Genomic DNA, 10,030 nt, shown 5'->3' with positions numbered 1-10,030 from the left:
TACAATCACATGGCAAATCACATTCTCAAAACAAGCTTTATATGCATGCAAATGATCTCGGCATCCTTACCAGATTCAAGTCAACAACAAAGCAAAACATGCTGGGAGTTTAAACACTGCTCCCGTCTCATGAAAACACACTGGGTACCAACCAGGTCTTTGCCGAGGTCCCACACATCCTTGCCGAGGTGTGGTCCCGCTGGCCTTATACAAAAGCAAAGTCGGGAAAACTTGGGTTTTCCCTTTGAAGAACATGCAGATCATGATGAACATGATCATGAGAAAGATGAATGCAAGATCAAAACTTGTTACAAAGATCTGAGGTTTCATGCCAAGAGTTCAAAACATGGACCTGGGTACCCACACAAGAAAGTCATGCAAGAACAACACAAAAACATGGCTTTAGTTCCAAACTTTCGGATCAAAACGATACTTTTCTTCAAGAATACACGAAACTCATTTTCTCTTTTCAAAACCAACTTCAAATCGATGCATGACATGCAAAACAAATCCGATCATGCAATGCAGCTTGATGATCAATAACAACAGTCAAAGTAGATCAAGATTCTAACCTCAGAACTCGAATCCAACGGATCAAACCACGAAGATCAAGCTTGGAAGACTAGCTCTCACTCAAGAACTTCTCCTCCTTCTCTCTAGAGCTTCTCTCTCTAAAACAAAGATTTGAGACCAAAATGATTTGTTTCTAAGTCTGCCGGCTGTCTTAACAACTAGCTCGGACACGTGGCGCTACCGGGTTGGCTCAACTCGAAAAGGTGATTGATAGATAAGACAAGTCTCTGACAAAGCGTATGCAGCAAGCTCGGGTAAGACACATCGGCAAGTAATGACATCGGCTCAAATCAAGGATCCGGCAACAGGGTAACAAAGACATCGGCTAGGGAGGTCGACACTTGACTAAGCTGTGCCACACCTTGGCCGGGGTGTGCCACATCTCGGTCTAGGCCATACCTGCCTGCGGACAAGGTTCACTAAATGCAAAACATCTCGGCAATAAACGCCCGAGGTAAAGATGGGGGTCGACCAAGGTGTTAAAACAGTTCTAAGTACAAGGGTTCAAAGGCGAACTAAGCTCAAGATGACCTCGGCCACACACACACCGAACAAGGAACAAAAATCATGCAAGTAACTTTAAGCAAATCAAGGCAAGACAAAACCTTTAAAACAATATAACAAGGCAAGATCATGCATGAATGTATGCAAGTATGACAAGAGTAAGGTGAGGGTTGTTACAATTTTCAAATACTCTAAGCACTTTTCACATTTAAAATTTATGAATAAATTTATGTAATTTAAAATTTTTATACTTTATTGAAACTTTTAGCATTACAAAATCAATAATTAAGTTTTGTCAAATATGCTATAAATCTAATCATCAACCTATTTTGTGAACAAAATTTTCTCATTCAAAATTTTGGCAAATATTTATGTAGGAAAAATATCCACATGTTACTGCACTATGTTCATGGTCATTATTAAGCTCATGTAACTTAGGCCCTAAAATAATTTTGAAAAAGATTCCTATATTAATTATAGCATAGATAACGTGACCATTTGAAAGGTTTTTATAAATTTTTAATTCTGTTCAATTATTTATCATATTTAATGACACATAATTTTAAATCTTAAAATAGAAATATATATATATTTAAAAATCATAAATTATGGAATAATTAGAACTTTTTTTATTATTATAATTAGATTTTAGTGAATTGCTTCCATATTAGTGGCACACAAATTTATAATTTTAAAATAACTGAGCAGATTTTTCTTTTAGAAGTCGTAATTTATGAAATAATTAGAGTTTAATTGTTATAGTTGAATTAGAGTTAACCAATAGATTTTTTTTAAATAAAAAATAATTATATTTTAGTGAATTGCTTCCATATATAGTATCACACAAATTTAAATTTTGAAATAGTTGAGCATATTTTCCTTTTACAAATCGTAATTTATGGAATAATTAGAGTTTTGTTGTTATGATTAAATGAGAGTTTTATTGTTATGATCTAATATTTCACTTGTACAGGCTTCATGGCACATCTACCTGAGGAGGTCCCACTTCTCATTCATCCACATCAAGCCGACAATATATAGGCGCATCTGGTATGCAATGTTTGTTGGACTTTACGCTTACAATTAAAATACCCTTCATTTTGTTCTATCTTGTGTGATAATACTATTATTTAAACTAGTCATTCTGTTATGCAAGAGGAGGCACAGGCATCGTTGACATGCCGCCGGCCAAATTCTGGCCTATGGGTGCATCTGTTGGACCATAAAGTCCTTCAGTATATACTATGCGCAAGATTCTATGGTGTGTACCGTATCGGTCCTATTAGACTGGACCACTCACTGATCATTGCTTTGGCCGAGAGGTGTGCACGGAGACGCATACATTTCATTTTTCGATAGGAGAAGCCACCACATTGCAAGACGTATCTATCCTATATGGTCTACGGATTGACGGCCAAGCAATTACTGGTATTGACCCACCATTTACGAGGGACCAGTGGATAGAACTATGTGGTGAGCTATTGGGAGTAGCACCTACACCTGCAGACTTAAAGGCAGGTAGACTAAGGGTGAGGTGGCTAGCCGAGCATTTTGGTCCTCTTCCAAAGCAGGCGCCAGATGAGTTGGTACAGCAGCATGCCCGAGCATATATTCTGCAGCTTATTGGGGGGGTACTTCTCCCTGATAAGTCACAGAACTTGATCAAGCTTATGTACTTGCCACTGCTGAGAGACATCGACGAGATCGGCGAGTACAGCTGGGGTGAAGCGACTTTGGCATGCTTGTATAGGATGCTATGTCGAGCGACTCAGGTGGGTGCGAAGGAGATCGGATGACCACTTATATTGCTATAGGTTAGTAAGAATTTTAGTACATGTCAATTCATGTTGTATGACATATATCAGTATTGTAATTGGGTCCAAACTATTGTAGATTCGGGCATGCGAGAGATTCATTCGTATTGCCCGTCTATGTGGCAAGTAGTTACGCCTGGGGAGCTTCCCATGGGGCAGGGAGAGCAACAGTTGCCACCCGGACCTCGAGGCAGTCGGTGGAGGGTTGACTTCGGCCACGAGATCGCATCGACCCATGTAGTCGTCGTTTATAGAGACCAGTTCAACCGGATGATCGAGGGCGAGGTTTGAAATTGATTGCATTGAATGTCTTGTTCATTGTATATATTTTGAGTTCACGAGCAAATTTTAATATACTTGTCGTTGTTGTAGTTTATATGGCAGCCGTATGCTGGGGTCCTCAGTACGTTCCCAGACTACTGCCGACTAGGCCGGGAGATATGGATACCAAGAGTGCCACTTATTTGTTTTGACATGGTTGAGTGGCATCTCCCTAATCGTGTCCCCAGACAGTTTGGTTGGGTCCAGTCTGTGCCGAACTAGTTCGGCACCGACTGGCGATTGCATTCGACTGATTGGCGTGGCCGAGCTAGCACTAACTGGAGTTAGTTTTACATGTGGTATATACAGCAATGGGATACTCGTCAGGACACGATTGTACAGGCTGACTGGAGCAATAAGGTACTCCCATCGTCTGACTCTTACATATTGTGGTATCGGTAACATACACGTCTACTAGTCGGTAATTCGAGCCACCTATTAGAGTCCGAATATCAGAGAGTTGGGCCTTCTCTTGAGGCATTGGTGAGTATCATAGTATGTGTCAGATAATTATTAAGATCATAATTGATTTACTTTCAGTCAACTGTAGCCTGATACGTCCGAATTTTTGTTCAGGTGGTTCAAGTTATAAGGTCATATCACTTGGCAGAGGACGCCCTATTGAGACGTGATGGACAGCATGCCTTGCAGGCCGTTAAAAAGATCTGAGACTTATTATACGAGGCAATCTAGCATGCACATCGGGGAGATCATCTACATTTTGGCCACTACGGTGTACAGAGTGCAGCAGCTGCTCCAGACATATCAATGCCATCCACGTCATTGCCTTTCACTTCAGCGCCAGCCACATCAGGTCCTTTGACATCAGTGACCCCACAGCATGCTACCCCATACATATCTCCAAATTCCCTCCATGTACATCCTACCCTGCATACTCACAGACCCTATGTAGCTGACCCTGATTGGACACCTCCCTTACCCCACCCACCCAGTTACCACCACCACACAGTTCAAGTATGTGTAGTGTTGGAGTTGATACATCTACATCACATATTCCCACGCTACATACACCTACTTTTGTGGGGACTAGTTCGACCGCGACCACGACTACACATGATGCAGTTCTCACTGACATCGCCCAAGCTCAAAATAAGGTCTATATTGAGCGCCCTCCCCCCCCCCCTCCAGAGCGAGAGGGAGAGGCCGAGGTTATGGTCGTGGCGGACGTCGCAGCCGAGATTGGGGTGCGAGAAGAGGCAGAGGTAGAGGTCCAGCTGCAGATCGTGATACAGTTGCACCAAATAAGGGAGTTTCACAACTCACAGCAATATCCGATGTTGTGCTGGAGAGAGGATCAGAGGCAGCACAGGTAGGAGAGGGAGGATCACAGTCACAAGCTCCACAGGCAGTCGCTGGAGGGCCACATGTAGAGGAGGGAGCGCCACAGGATCCGCATTTGCAATTGGGGGAGCTACATATTCAAAGAGTTTATAGCAAGAAACCGAAGGAGGTCCATGGTCAGGGTTGTGGGACTGGGGGCAAGTTAGGGTATTAAAGGGTGTGATACAGATTGCATAGTATTTTTTTTTAATAGTTTTTGTTATAGTTTTTGTAAATCAAACTTGTACAGAGGATGTAAATGTGCTATATTTACTTATTCTAAAATAGAATTTTACAATTTTTTATTTTTACTTATTCTAAGGCTTTCCTAAATACTTCAAATATTCAAATCATGATGTCACAATGGGTCAAACACTATGACTAAATTACTCGTAAAAAGTGAGATTATGTTGTCAACCCCCAAATGTTGTGTTGTTGTGAACCCCCCCCCCCCCCAATTACTGCTTGAGAAAAAAGGAATTAAATGGCGACTCTTGTTGCTTTATTGTGCCCACTTCGTCTGTCTAAACTTTATTAGTCCCCTAAACCCCCCCCCTCCTTTGTTACCGTAGTCGTTATCTTCATTGGACTTCCTGGAATTGAAAGGTGGCTTAGTTAAGAGATTGAAATTATTTACCCAGACCACCACTATTTGAAGAGCCCCAGTTAAGGGAAGCTCTTGACTGAGCTACATGTTCTGTTTTCTATGCCCTTGAAGAAGAGACCTCATCTGTCTGAATTGCATTAACCCCCCAACTGGACCAACCACTTGCAAATGAGATTGTTTCTCCAGCTCCCAAATTCTGTTTCTTGCCAACCGCCCATTCCTTCCTTCTCATCATCACTGTAGTCATCATTCTTACTCGACTTCTTCCAGGAATCGCCTGGTGAATCTTTCTGCCATCCTGTCTGTGACTGTAATTCAACTTTACTCTGGCCCTCTTCACTCGAAGAACCCCAACCTCCTCTACTGGACCCTCAGCCATTTGCCTTCAACATTATGTCGTTCCCCAAAATCTGATTTCTGTCAACAGCCCATTCGTTGCCACCATTGGACTCACTATTTTTATTTGAACTCCAGATATTAGTGGGTGACTCATTCTCATGCCCGGTTTGAGATTCTATTTCAACTTTACTCCCCTCAGTATTGGTAGGACCCTAAGCAACCGAAGTTTTTGACTGAGGTACATATTCTACATCTTCTTACTGGACTATATGAGCTCCCCAATTGGACCAACCACTTGATTTGGACACCGTAAGCCCTAACCCCCAATTGTCTCTTCTATCCACATGTCAACTGGGTTACGAGCTTACAGAATAAGTTCATCTGGTACTATGAACAAGTTCTTAATTAATGGAAGTTCAATCATGAAAAAGAAATTATTTATTTGTGAAAGAGAATTGAGCTTCTCTATAATTAGGAATGAAGCCAGTATTCCGTCTTTAATGAGATTGTTTCTCCAGCTCCCAAATTCTATTTCTTGCCAACCCCTCATTCCTTCCTTCCCATCATCACTGTGGTCATCATTCTTACTCGACTTCTTCCAGGAATCACCTGGTGAATCTTTCTGCCATCCTGTTTGCGACTGTAATTCACCTTTACTCTAGCCCTCTTCACTCCAAGAACCCCAACCCCCTCTATTGGACCCTCAACCATTTGCCTTCAACGTTGTGTCGTTTCCCAAAATCTGATTTATGTCAATAGCCCACTTGTTGCCACCATTGGACTCACTATTTTTATTAGAACTCTAGATATCAGTGGGTGACTCATTTTCATGCCCAGTTTAAGATTGTATTTCAACATTCACTGCTACAAATACAGATAAAGATCACACTTTTTTTGTGTGATGTATGTTTTTTAATCACACCTGTTCAGTTTTATTAAAGTGTGATCTCTGAGAGTGTGATTAAAATGGGTCATTTTTAATCACACTTTTTAAGTGTCATTAAAAAATGATTCATCACATCTTTTAAGTGTGATTAATAATATTTAGATCACATCTTTTAAGTGTGATTAAAAGCATTTAGATCACATCTTTTAAGTGTGATTAATAACTAATAAAACCTGTGATAAAAAAAAAAGAATTTGACATATTTGAAGAATAATCAATATTATTTTTGTACGCGCGTTTGAAGAATGTAATACACACTATATACTATATTTTGAATCACAACCATATATTGAATGGAATAACGTCATATATTTCATAAATGAAAGTTAAATGTTCAAAAATATATACAAAAGAATTAATAAAAAGTTTTTAACTGTGATTACATATATTAAAAAATGAAAAAAACTTGAAAAAACTAAGTTCTTGAATTCTTTGACCATATTTTGCATCTCTCCAGAAAATTTCTAACTTGAAAAATAAAAACACAAATTAATTCAGAAACCGCTAGAATCAAAAAATACAATCAAAAAATACATTATGAAAATGGAATAAATCTAAAGAATCGTATAACATAGCTCAAGGAAAGAGGAGTCAGAAAGAAAAATATATATAACCACTTCATTTTTAGGAATTAATCATTGCTAATGCTACCAACATAATGGAGAGTACATCTAGAATTTCAAAGAGCAACGACTCAATCACTTCAATAATACAAGTCAAATAATTGAAAATGCAACTTAATATGTTTAAATTCTATCATGATTAAAATGTATATGTTATAATTACAATGGTAATTCATGATCAAATATTTGCAATATAAAACATATGCATGAAATGACACTCACTTTTCATATTGACCCTTAATTTGTCCTTCCAGATCTTCATTGAGAACCAGACTTTTCCTTCTATTAGATACCTCCTCAAAAGCATGTTCAAAATGTCCCTCACTGTAACAGATAGAAGCAATGAAAATAAGTTTTTAAACCAAGAGATGGGAAATGACAAAGCATTTTCAAGAGCTGTAAATCTGAACACTACCTATCAGAATTTTCCTTCCTCTGGATTTTGTCGTTTGAAATTGATGTGATGTTTTCGTTCTTTTCCCCATTACTTCGCTTGCTTCTTTGCAAAACCTCATGAGGATCCTCCTCCCTACGGTGACATATAGAAATCATCTCAAAAAATGATATTCCCAGTTTTCTACATATAAAAATGATCAAGTGGATCCTATAATTGGTGGGTTTAAACAGATTCTTGCCACATTGACAAGAGTAGGGATTTTACCTCAACGGTGCCCTACCCCCCTATTAGAAGGCCAATTTCCGGCAATTTTTTGCCCCTATGGAGCCAATGGTTGGCTGATATGGTGGAATTCTTGTTTCATGAGGCATTTCTCATTACATAGATATCTCAAACAAATGAGAACTATAGTGGAAAATATAGGCCCCGCGACAACAAACCACCGAAACCTAGACCTTTAATCACTTTACTATTAGACAGATGAGTCACTGGTTAGAGACACAATTACCAATAGCCATTACCTTCCAAATTGTAAGACCTATCAAGACATGGATGGTTCCCTATCGACCCACATTCAGAATTTTTTTCCTTTATGTCATGCAACTTTAGCTGATCAATGTCAAGTTTCTCTAGTAGTAATATGGATCCAATGATATGAATAAAAGAAACTACAAAAACACAGAAGAACCAGTTGTACTTACATATAATTCTGCATATAAAATTATCTGCATCTACAAAAAAACAAAAGAAACTACAGGGTCAACAACTAGACATGCGTATTATAAACTTGTGCTTTATTTAATTCAATATTTTAAAAAAAAATCACAAGGTTGTTTTATATATCAGTTTTGTGTGTGTGTGTGTTAATTATAGAGACCTAACTAATGAGACTGAATATGACATCACTCGTAGAGTTATCCTTGAACCCATGACAACAAGAACCAACAAAAAGGCAAACACCGTCTGGGTTCCTTCCATCTTTTATATGTAAAAATTATTTGATATATGAAACAAGTTTCATTAGATGTATTCATTACCTAAAATGACCATTACACAGTACTCAAGCTTGACATTCTAAGATTTAATATTTCATTATACCAATGATGGCTATATTATATATGATCTAATGGGCAGTGGAATTGGCATAAAAAAGAAGACAGGGTGTGAACAAAATAAGGCCAAAAGAAAGGGTATGAACAAAACAAGGCCAATCACTATCATGATGAGCACGTAGCCTATTCTATTTATTTCTTTTGTAGTAGTGATACTGATCTTCAGCTAACAGAGATAAGTTGTCTCAATTCAATCACTCTAGAGATATAATCACTAACTAAATGTGATAGAAATAGAAGGCAGTAAACATCTAGTGAAGCAAACAAAGTGTACCTCTTTCTTCTGTTCATCTGAGAAAGACAATGCTGCAGGAACTAGGCCAATTTTCTGAACATATTCTTCTTGCAATGATTAAAAACCAATCAATGTATGATAGTTAAAACTAATTAAAGAAGAATCAATGCACATCATTTCACAATTAATGGACTGATAGGCATCACATAATGCTAAGTATCTAATGGAGAACTTAATCTGCATCATAAATAAGCAGCCAACGAATTTGTGTATCAAACAACTAATGAAGTTTAGGATATATGAACCTCGTTAACTTTAGCAAGTCCCTTCTTGCTCTTATTATCGTCCTGCAAAATACAAGCAAAATGAAGCTCATTCATGCTACTTTTTACTTTCATATTTAAAATATATATAATAATATACAGAAGAGAAATGAAAAAACAAAAATATATTGGAAAGCATTGATTACCAATTCCTTGAATTCTTTTGGTGCTTTAGATGGTAGACTAGGAGCTTTCTGAACATCATCAAAATGCCCCTAAGAAATATAATACAATAGATATCTCTTATTAGCAATTCAGTGACATGTATATGTATGTATACATGCATACACACACACACACACACATATATATATATGCATAGAGAGATAGCCAAAGCCAATTCAAGCAAATGTTCAACAATATCAGAGCAACACTGATAGAAGAAATGGAGCATCACAAGTAAAAAGAGAATGTAACATTTGAACAAAATGATAAAACAAGGGGATTCATAGATGTATACCATAACAAGCTGGTATAGTAACGATCAACAATGCTTGAGAAACACTAATAGTGAATATCACAAGTAAGAAAATAAAATAACATTTGACAAAATGATAAAACAATAGGATTCATAGAAGTGTACCATAACAGAAATGACAAGGTAAAATAGTAATGTCTAGGAATTCTACTAAAGTTTGGGGCATTGTGCTACTTTTCATTGAAGAAAGTGTTTTTCATGATAGCATACTTCAGAACTCCTGTGACAGCAAAAATACAGTTTTCCACAACATAAATTAGAAATCACGAATAACATCTTATATTTGTAAGTGACCCTTGGCAGTGAGTATTATTGGCAAACTATTATCTGTTTGACTAGGGTAGGGCTGCAAGTGAACCAAACTGCTCATGAATAGTTGCAGCTCGGCTTCTTTGAAGCTTGTCTGTACGTATAAAT

The 10,030-nt window shown here is 37.9% G+C and overlaps 1 long non-coding RNA gene across 1 annotated transcript; it reads right to left on the bottom strand.

Moving 5' to 3' along the window:
• Nucleotides 1–7,290: 7,290 nt before the first annotated feature.
• Nucleotides 7,291–9,036, bottom strand: LOC145819481 (uncharacterized). Its single transcript, XR_014360237.1, has 4 exons — nucleotides 8,852–9,036; nucleotides 8,167–8,196; nucleotides 7,484–7,597; nucleotides 7,291–7,392 (listed from the first exon to the last, which is right to left on the bottom strand). It is a non-coding gene; the product is annotated as an uncharacterized LOC145819481 (long non-coding RNA).
• Between the last annotated feature and the right edge of the window lie 994 nt (nucleotides 9,037–10,030).

This window comes from Camellia sinensis, chromosome 2 (genome assembly GCF_055761805.1).
Source record: "Camellia sinensis isolate YWXY chromosome 2, ASM5576180v1, whole genome shotgun sequence".
Classification (NCBI taxonomy): Eukaryota; Viridiplantae; Streptophyta; class Magnoliopsida; order Ericales; family Theaceae; genus Camellia; species Camellia sinensis.
The sequence above is the reverse complement of the archived record's forward strand: the minus strand, read 5'-3'. Positions and strand labels throughout refer to the sequence as shown.